General features: G+C 38.7%; 1 pseudogene; it reads right to left on the bottom strand.

Annotated features, from left to right (window-relative positions):
- Positions 1 to 9,491: 9,491 nt before the first annotated feature.
- On the bottom strand, positions 9,492 to 9,584 carry LOC132674060 (U6 spliceosomal RNA; annotated as a pseudogene).
- Positions 9,585 to 9,897: the final 313 nt, after the last annotated feature.

Here is a 9,897-nt window from a genome sequence, read left to right as displayed (position 1 = left end):
TCAGAGCACCTAATAGTAAAACCTCAACGTACATGAACAAAGTTGATCAAATTGAAAGACAAATCCACAATTACAGATAGAGACTTAACATTCTTCTAACAACAGAAGAGCTCTAACTGATAGAGCAAGTAGACCAAAAAAAAAAAATCTTTAGGGACATAGAGGACTTTAGCAACTTAACCTGATTAATATCTTTAGAACATTACAGAAAATTGCAGAATACAGTTTGTCTAATGTAAGTGGAATAGGTACCAAGATAGATGGTTTGCTGGACTATAAAATAAGTCTGAATAAAGTTCAAAGGATTTAAATCCTACCAGATGTGTTTTCTAACTTCAATGGAATTAAAATCAATAATGGTAAGAATATAGAAAGCCCCTAAATACTTATAAATTGAAGCACTAATTTCTAAATAATTTATGAATTAACTATTTTAATATTCCCCATAGAAATATATGTAAAACTTCTTAATTAGAAAATTAAATTCATCAAAGTTTACAAGAGGTGGATGTATCAAGAAAAAGTGGCGCTTATTCCAGGAATACAGGGTTAGATTACGTTCAAAAGCCAATCAGTGTAATTCTTCATATTAACAGAATAAATGAGAAAAATCTTATGATCATTTTAATGGATGCAGGAAAATAATTTTGAAGAATTTAATACATATTCATGATTTTTAAAAAATTCTCAGCAAGCCAGGAATAGAAGGAAATTTTCTTAACCTGATAAAGAACATCTATGAAAACTCTATAATTAACATTATATTTAATGAAAAACTATAAAATGCTTTCCCCCTATAGTTGGGAACAGTGCACTTTTATTCAACATTATACTGGAGGTTCCTAGCCAGTGCAATATGACACCAAAAGGAAATACAACTATAAAGATTGGAAACAAATAAGGAATGATATGCTATCTTTATTCACAGGCAATACAATTGGTTATATAAATAATCCTAAACTGCATTTCTCACACAAACACACACACACACACACACACACACACACACACACACACCAATAAGTGTGGCCAATTTATGAAAATACATTTTATTACTGTATACTAGCAGTAATCAATGATAAAATGAGATATAAAAACACCATTTCCAATAGTGTGTAACAACATAGAATACATAGGGATAACTTTAACAAAAGAAATGCAAGTCTTATATGTTGGAAACTATAAAACTTTGCTGTGAGACATTAAAGAAGAATTAGATGGAAAGATTGTGTTCATGGAATAGAAGACTCAATATTGTTTAGATGTCAATTCTCCCAATTGATCCACAGAGTCACTGTAATACCAAACAACATCTCAAAATTATTTTTCATAGAATTCGATGAGATTCTAAATTTTATATGAAAATGAATGACTTAGCATAGCCAAAAAAATCCTGCAAAAGAACAGATTTGGAAGACTCATCCTATATGACTTCAAAGTTTACTATAGATCAGTGTTTTTTGACATTTTAAAAAATTATTATTCCCCTCTTCCAGAAGAAAGTTAAATTAAAATTCTCCATAATAAGATAAATTACATCTTAAGTAATAAAACTTTTTCAGATTAGGTTGAAATTTAGGGTGTCATTCACCATTGTAATATCCAAGATTTTTTTCATCCATTACCAAGAACCAATTTTCACCCTTTGGAGATGATACCTCTATTGAGAACACATATTAATGAGCTATAATAATATGGACAGTATGAGTCTACTTATAGAAGCTCTAGAACAGACAAAATTAATCTGTATAATAATAGACAAAACAGTGGTTGACTGTGGTTGGTAGGGTTTGACCCAAAAAGGGCACAGGTAACTTTCTGGAGTGGTTGAAATATTCTGTATCATTATTGGTCTGTAATTATGGGGCATGTCCCACTTGTCATAGCTCATCAAATTTTCCACATAAAATCACTGTATGTAAATTTTATCCCAGTTAAAATAAAAGATTCATATGGAGATCATAATTTAAATGAATATACCCTTATATTTGTCATCCAATAAATATGCAAATAAATTAGACAATAAATACATCTTGGGAAGTTACATATTATTTATTACATATTACTTTATTTATATCCAGTAATAAGCAAAATATTTTCATTTGCATTTCTAAAAATTATATGAATATTAAATTCAAAAAAGAAAAGCGTGGTATGATGAAAGTAAATTTTAATATATGCCACCCTATTGTCGTTCTACCTTTGTAAATTGCTGTAAATCTTTTCAGGAAAAGACATCTTCTGTTTACAAGTGTTACATAACAAGGCACCCCAAAACTTCCCATATCAAAATAACTATTTTCTTTTTGCTCATAATTTTTCTGTGGGTCAGGAATTTGAGAAGGACTCATCAGGCAATTCTTGCTTGGTGAGTCTCATGTGATTGCAGTCAGATGTTGCTGGGACTACAGTCATCTGAAAGACCAACTGAGCAATGTCTAGTGTCTAATATGGCTCACTCAAGTGAGTGTGAATTGCTGAGGCCTCACTGGGCTGATGACTAAAGTGACTACACGTGGCCTCTCTAGCATAATGGTCTGGGAGAAATAGGACTTCTTATATAGCAGTTCCAAACCCTAAGCACAGGTATACCAGTAAACAAGACAGAAGCTATGTTATCTTTTCTGATCCAGCCTTGGATGTCTTGCAGAATCATTTCTACATTCTGTTAGTTATAACTGAGCCACAAATTTACCCAGATTCAGGGAGAGGGGACATAGAGCAGACTCCTCTATGGGAGCAGTATCAAAGAATTTTCATTCATTTAAAAAAAAAAAACTGCCACCGATGAAAAGAAAATAAATGAATGAAATATTTTTGTTTTGTTTTTATTTTGACATGAAGAGTTGAGATCCAGCTATTTCTAGCCTGACCAGAAAATATTTTTCAGAGCTTAATGTTTCATATAGAAGTTGAGATCAATGTTATTATATTCACATAATCTCTCTTAATAGTTTCACCTAATCAGCATCCCTGTCAATGGAGTGTTAAAGTCCCCTGCAATTACCACATTCTTATCAATAAGGTTGTTTATGTTTGTGAGTAATTGTTTTATATATTTGGGGGCTCCGGTATTCGGCACATGGACATTTATAATTGTTAGCTCTTCCTGATGGATAGACCCTGTGATTATTATATAATGCCCTTCTTCATCTCTGTTACAGACTTTAATTTAAAGTCTAATTTGTCTGATATAAGTATGGCTACTCCAGCTTTCTTTTGACTTCCAGTGGCATGATAAATAGTTCTCCATCCCCTCACTCTCAATCTGAAGGTGTCCTCAGGTCTAAAACGAGTCTCTTGTAGACAGCAAATAGATGGGTCTTGTTTTTTTATCCATTTTTATACCCTATGTCTTTTGGTTGACACATTTAGTCCATTTACATTCAGTGTTATTATAGAAAGATATGGGTTTAGAGTCATTGTGATGTCTGTAGGTTTCATGCTTATAACGATGTCTCTGGTACTTTGTCTCACAGGATCCCCCTTAGGATCTCTTGTAGGGCTGGTTTCATGGTGACGAATTCCTTCAGTTTTTGTTTGTTTGGGAAGACCTTTATCTCTCCTTTTATTCTAAATGACAGACTTGCTGGATAAAGGATTCTCAGCTGCATATTTTTTCTGTTCATCACATGGAAGATCTCCTGCCATTCCTTTCTGGCCTGCTAAGTTTCAGTAGAGGGATCGGTCACGAGTCTTATAGGTCTCCCTTTATATGTTAGAGCACGTTTATCTCTAGCTGCTTTCAGAATTTGCTCTTTATCCTTGTATTTTGCCAGTTTCACTATGATATGTCGTGCAGAAGATCGATTCAAGTTACATCTGAAGGGAGTTCTCTGTGCCTCTTGGATTTCAATGCCTTTTTCCTTCCCCAGATCAGGAAAGTTCTCAGCTATTGTTTCTTCAAGTACACCTTCAGCACCTTTCCCTCTCTCTTCCTCCTCTGGAATACCAATTATGCATAGATTATTTCTCTTTATGCATCACTTAGTTATCTAATTTTCCCCTCATTCTCCTGGATTTTTTAATCTCTCTTTTTCTCAGCTGCTTCTTTTCCATAATTTTATCTTCTAGTTCACCTATTCTCTCCTCTGCCTCTTTAGTCTGAGCTGTGGTTGTCTCCATCTTATTTTGCAGCTCATTGATAGCATTTTTTAGCTCCTCCTGGCTGTTCCTGAGTCCCTTGATCTCTGTAGCGGTAGATTCTCTGCTGTCCTTTATACTGTTTTCAAGCCCAGTGATTAATTTATGGCTGTTATTCTAAATTCACTTTCTGTTATATTGTTAAATTCTTTTTGATCAGTTCGTTAGCTGTCGTTATTTCCTGGAGGTTTTTTTGAGGGGAATTCTTCCGTTTTGTCATTTTGGATAGTCCCTGGAGTGGTGGGGAACTGCGGGGCACTTCCCCTGTCCTGTCTTGAATAAGTTGCATTGGTGGGCGGGGCCGCAGTCAGTCCTGATGTCTGCCCCCAGCCCACCGCTGGGGCCACAGTCAGACTGGTGTGTGCCTTCTCTTCCCCTCTCCTAGGGGCGGGATTCACTGTGGGGTGGCATGCACACTGCCAGGCTTGTGGTGCTGGGGATCTGGTGTATTAGCTGGGGTGGATCTGCAAGGTGCACAGGGGCGGGAGGGGCAGGCTCAGCTCGCTTTTCCTTCCGAGATCTGCTTCAGGAGGGGCCCTGCTACACCGGGAGGGAGTCAGACCTGCCGGAGGGATGGATCCACAGAAGCACAGCGTTGGGTGTTTGCGTGGTGCAAGCAAGTTCTCTGGCAGGAACTGGTTCCCTTTGGGATTTTGGCTGGGGGATGGGTGAGGAAGATGGTGCTGGCAAGTGCCTTTGTTCCCTGCCAAGCTGCGCTCTGTCCTCCGGGGCTCAACAACTCTCCCTCCCGTTGTCCTCCAGCCCTCCCGTTCTCCGAGCAGAGCTGTTAGCTTATAACCTTCCAGATGTCAAGTCCCACTCACTGTCAGAACACACTCCGTCTGGCCCCTCCGCTTTTGCAAGCCAGACTCGGGGCTCTGCTTGGCCGGCAGGCTGCCCCTCCGCCCCAGCTCCCTCCCGCCAGTCCGTGGAGCGTGCACCGCCTCTCCGCCCTTCCTACCCTCTTCCGTGGGCCTCTCGTATGTGCTTGGCTCCGGAGACTCCGTTCTGCTAGTCTTCTGGTGGTTTTCTGGGTTATTTAGGCAGGTGTAGGTGGAATCTAAGTGATCAGCAGGACGCACGGTGAGCCCAGCGTCCTCCTACACTGCCATCTTCTCAGGATCCTCAGCATCCCTATCAATGGTGTAGTTGGGGTAAGGTGGTAAGGATTTGGGAGCAATTAAGTACAAATATGTCCTTTTGGATTCAGCAACTTCTCAGTGATGGAGCTCTCGGTTATGTGTTAGTTCATTTTTAGGCAAGAACATAGAGCTATTGAGGATTCTAAATTCAGAGGACTTAAGAAGAAGATTCTTTATTTAAACTTTTTTTTTAAGTTGAGTATAGTTGACACATAATGTTACATTAGTTTCAGGTGTGCAATATAATGATTCAACTTGTCTATATGTTATGCTATGCTCACCACAAATGTAGCTACCATCACCATAAGATGCTATTACAACACAACACTATTACAATACCATTTAAATTTTTTTTTATTTTGACCCAAGTTAGTTAACATATAATGTAATAATGGTTTCAGGAGTAGAATTTAGTGATTCATCACTTACATATAACACCCAGTGTTCATCCCAACAAGTGCCCTTCTTAATGCCCCTTGCCCATTTAGCCCATCCCCCTACCCAACACCCTTCCACTAACCCTCAGTTTGATCTCTGCATTTGAATCTCTTATGGTTTGCCTCCCTCTCTGTTTTTATATTGTTTTGCTTCCCTTCCCCTATGTTCATCTGTTTTGTTTCTTAAATTCCACATATGAGTAAAATGAGATTTCTTTCTAGATTTACATTCTAGTCACATCCACATTGTTGCAAATGTCAAGATTTCAGTCTTTGTGATCACCGAGTAACATTCCAGTGTGTGTGTGTGTGTGTGTGTGTGTGTGTGTGTGTGTGTGTGTGTATGCCATATACCACATCTTCTTTATCCATTCATCAGTCAGTGGACATTTGGGCTTTCCATAATTTGGCTATTGTTGATAGTGCTACTATAAACATTGGGGTGCATATGCCCCTTCGAATCAGCAATACCGTTCTCCACTTCCATACCGTTCTCCAAAGTGGCTGCACCAGTTTGCATTCCTACCAGCAGTGCAAAAGAGTTTCCCTTTTACTGCAAACTTGCCAACATTTGTTGTTTCCTGAGTTGTTTATTTTAGCTATTCTGACAGGTGTGAGGTGGTATCTTGTTGTGTTTTTGATTTGTATATCCCTGATGATGAGTGTTGTTGAGCATCTTTTCATGTGTCTGTTAGCAAAGTGTGTGTTCATGTCTTTTACCCATTTCTTCACTGGATTATTTGTTTTTTGGGTGTTGAGTTTTATACGTTTTTTTATAGATTTTGGATACTAACCCTTTATCCAATATGTCATTTGCAAATATGTTCTCCCATTCTGTTGGTTGCCTTTTAGTTTTGTTGATTATTTCCTTTGTTGTGAGAAGTTTTTTATCTCAATGAAGTCCCAATGATTCATTTTTGCTTTACTTTCCCTTGCCTCTAGAGAAATGTCTAGTAAGAAATTGCTGTGATCGAGGTCAAAGAGGTTGTTGCCTGTTTTCTCCTCTAGAATTTTGATGATTTCCTTTCTTACACTTAGATCTTTCATCCATTTTGAGTTTATTTTTGTGTATGGAATAAGAAAGTGGTTTGGGTTCATTCTTTTGCAAGTCACTGTCCAATTTTCCCAACACGATTTGCTAAAGAGACTTTTTTTTTTCCATTGGATAATCTTCCTGCTTTGTCAAAGAGTAGTTGGCCATAAGTTTGTAGGTCCCTTTCTGGGTCCTCTACTCTGTTCCATTGAGGTGTGTGTTTGTTTATGTGCCAGTACCATACTCTCTTAATCACTACAGCTTTGTAACACAGCTTGAAGTCTGGAATTGTGATGCTTCTGACTTTGGTTTTCTTTTTCAGGATTGCTTTAGCTATTCAGGTTTTTTTTTGTTTCCATACACAATTTAGAATTGTTTGTTCTAGCTCTGTGAAGGATGCTTGTGTTATTTTGATAGGGATTTCATTGAATATGTAGACTGCTTTGGGTAGTATTGACATTTTAACAATATGTGTTCTTCCTATCCAGGAGCATGGAATCTTTTTCCATTTCTTTGTGTCTTCTTCAATTTCTTTCATAAGCTTTCTACAGTTTTCAGCGTACAGATCTTTTACCTCTTTGGTTAGGTTTACTCCTAGGTATTTTATGGTTTTTGGTGCAATTGTAAATGGGATTGATCCTTGATTTCTCCTTCTGCTACTTTATTATTGGTGGATAGAAATGCAACCAATTTCTGTACGTTGATTTTATATCCTGCAATTTTTCTGAATTCATGTATCAGTTTTAGCAAATTTTTGGTGGAGTCTTTTGGGTTTTCCACATAGAGTATCATGTCATCTGTGAAGAGTGAAAGTATGACTTCCTCCTTGCTGATTTGGATGCCTTTTATTTCTTTGTGTTGTCTGATTGCTAAGGCTAGGACTTCCAACACTATGTTGAATAACAGTGGTGAGAATGGACATCCTTGTCATGTTCCTGACCTTAGGGAAAGCTTCTAGTTCTTCCCCATTGAGGATCATATTATCAGTGGGTCTTTCATATATGGCTTTTATGATATTGATGTATGATCCTTCTATCCCTACTTTCTTGAGGGTTTTTATGAAGAAAGAATGCTGTATTTTGCCAAATGCTTTCTCTGCATCTATTGAAAGGATCATGTGGTTCTTATCCTTCCTTTATTAAATGTGATGTATCACATTGATTGATTTGCAGATATTGAACCAGGCCTGCATCCCAGAAATAAATCCCACTCAATCATGGTGGATAATTACTTAATGTATTGTTAGATCCAGTTTGTTAGTATCTTGTTGAGAATTTTTGCATCCATGTTCATCAGGGAAATTGATCTGTAATTCTCCTTTTTAGTGGGGTCTTTATCTGGTTTTGGAATCAAGATAATTCTGGCCTCATAGAATGAGTTTGTAAGTTTTTCTTCCACTTCTATTTTGTCGAACAGCTTCAAAAGAATAAGTATTAACTCTTCTTTAGAATTTGGGAGAATTCCCGTGGGAAGCCATCCAACCCTGGACTCATTTGTTGATAAAAATAAAAGTTAAAAATTAAAAGCAAAACAAATCAAAGAAAGGAAGCTAGATCCTAGATATATGTCAGTCTGTTTGTGAGAGAAACTTGATAGAAAAGAGAAAAAAGAGAAAGGAAAAAAAAAGTTTAAAAAATTTAAAACTTTTTAAGTAATAAAAGTTACTCTTACCGACCCACAATCAAGCACCCCTCCTTTGTCTAGGCCTCTGTCTGTTTCCTGCCTCTGCCTTGTCCATGTCCAAGCTGTCTGCTTGCCAGGTGGCACCTCCCTCCAGAATTTTATCTCAGATGGGGCAATGTTTCAAAACCTCACACTTCAGAGACCCCTGCAGCTTGGACCCGCACTGACTCTCTGGGGGAGGGTCTTGTCAAGCAATGGCCAGGTGCTGGCTTTTCCCAGAAAACGTGCATGTAGTCGTGCAGCAGCAGAGGCCCAGAGTATATGGCAAATGACAACACACAGCCGACGCCGAGTTTTGCTGCCCTCTGGTGTCTTTGTTCCAGTATCAGTAAACATGGCTGCTCTCTGTGGTCTGCCAGGACTTTTGCCCGTGGAGAGGCCTTAAGGCCTTTACCAAATGTACCCCAGTCAGGAGAACCACTTGTCCCTGTGTGGCACACACACCCCTCAGACCATGCTGCCTGCTGCTGGGGATTTGCCTTGCTTCTTCACCAGAGCACCACCAGATGCTGAGTTCCGAAACTTCAGACTCTGCGCCACTGTTTATAGAATGCTGGTAGCACTGAAACCCTCTTCTTTCTCCCCATCATTGGTTTTGGGGAACAGATTTTTTTGTCCAGTCCCCTGCGAGTGTTTTCACTCTCACTCTCTCTTTCTCTCCAGCTGCTTTTCTTGTGCACTCTCTGATATGCTGCACTCTCCCCCTTTCTCTTTCTCTCTCTGTCCTCTCTCTGAGAAAATGGCTCCCTACCCTCCATGGCTGCACAGCTTTTCTCTCCCCCAATTCACCTGTCTGCACTACGTACCTGCCAAGTTCTCTGGCTCCAATTATGCAGATTGTTGCATTAATCCTCAGATCAATTTCCTAGGTGTTCAAAATGGCTTGACACTGCTCTGAGTTTCAGGGACGAAACAAGCTTAGGGTCCTCTACTCCACCATCTTAACTCCTCTCTTCTAGGTAATCACTATTATGATACCAATAACTATACTTCTTGTGCTGTGCTTTTATTCCCATGACTTATTAATTCCATAACTGAAAGCCTGTACCTCCCCAAAATATGGAATACTTCACAAATTTATATGTCATCCTCATAGGGGCCATGCAAATCTTTGTCTTGTTCCAGTTTTAATTGGAAGTGAGGACAGGAAGATTGTTTTCTATCCATTCTTACAGGTATTCCTAATGAATTCATTCATTTATCAGTAACCTTTCATTCCTTTCTTTTGGGAGCAAGAGGAAGTTGTGTAACCTGGAATGGCCAGACTCTAGTTCTCTGATTTCATCTCCCTGTTGTGAGAAATTCTTGGAAAGGGATATCAAGACACTTTTGCAGGAAGGAAAGCAGCTTTGAGGCCTGGATGGTGGTGATGAAGGTGAATGATGGGACAAAGGACCCAATAATTTAGTGCCAACCAGTCATATGTAAGAGGAAAAGCTGAGCTCTGTGACATATTTGC

Source organism: Panthera onca, chromosome C1, assembly GCF_046562875.1.
Source record: "Panthera onca isolate mPanOnc1 chromosome C1, mPanOnc1 haplotype 2, whole genome shotgun sequence".
In the NCBI taxonomy this organism is placed as follows: Eukaryota; Metazoa; Chordata; class Mammalia; order Carnivora; family Felidae; genus Panthera; species Panthera onca.
This window is presented reverse-complemented; position numbering and strand designations above follow the sequence as displayed.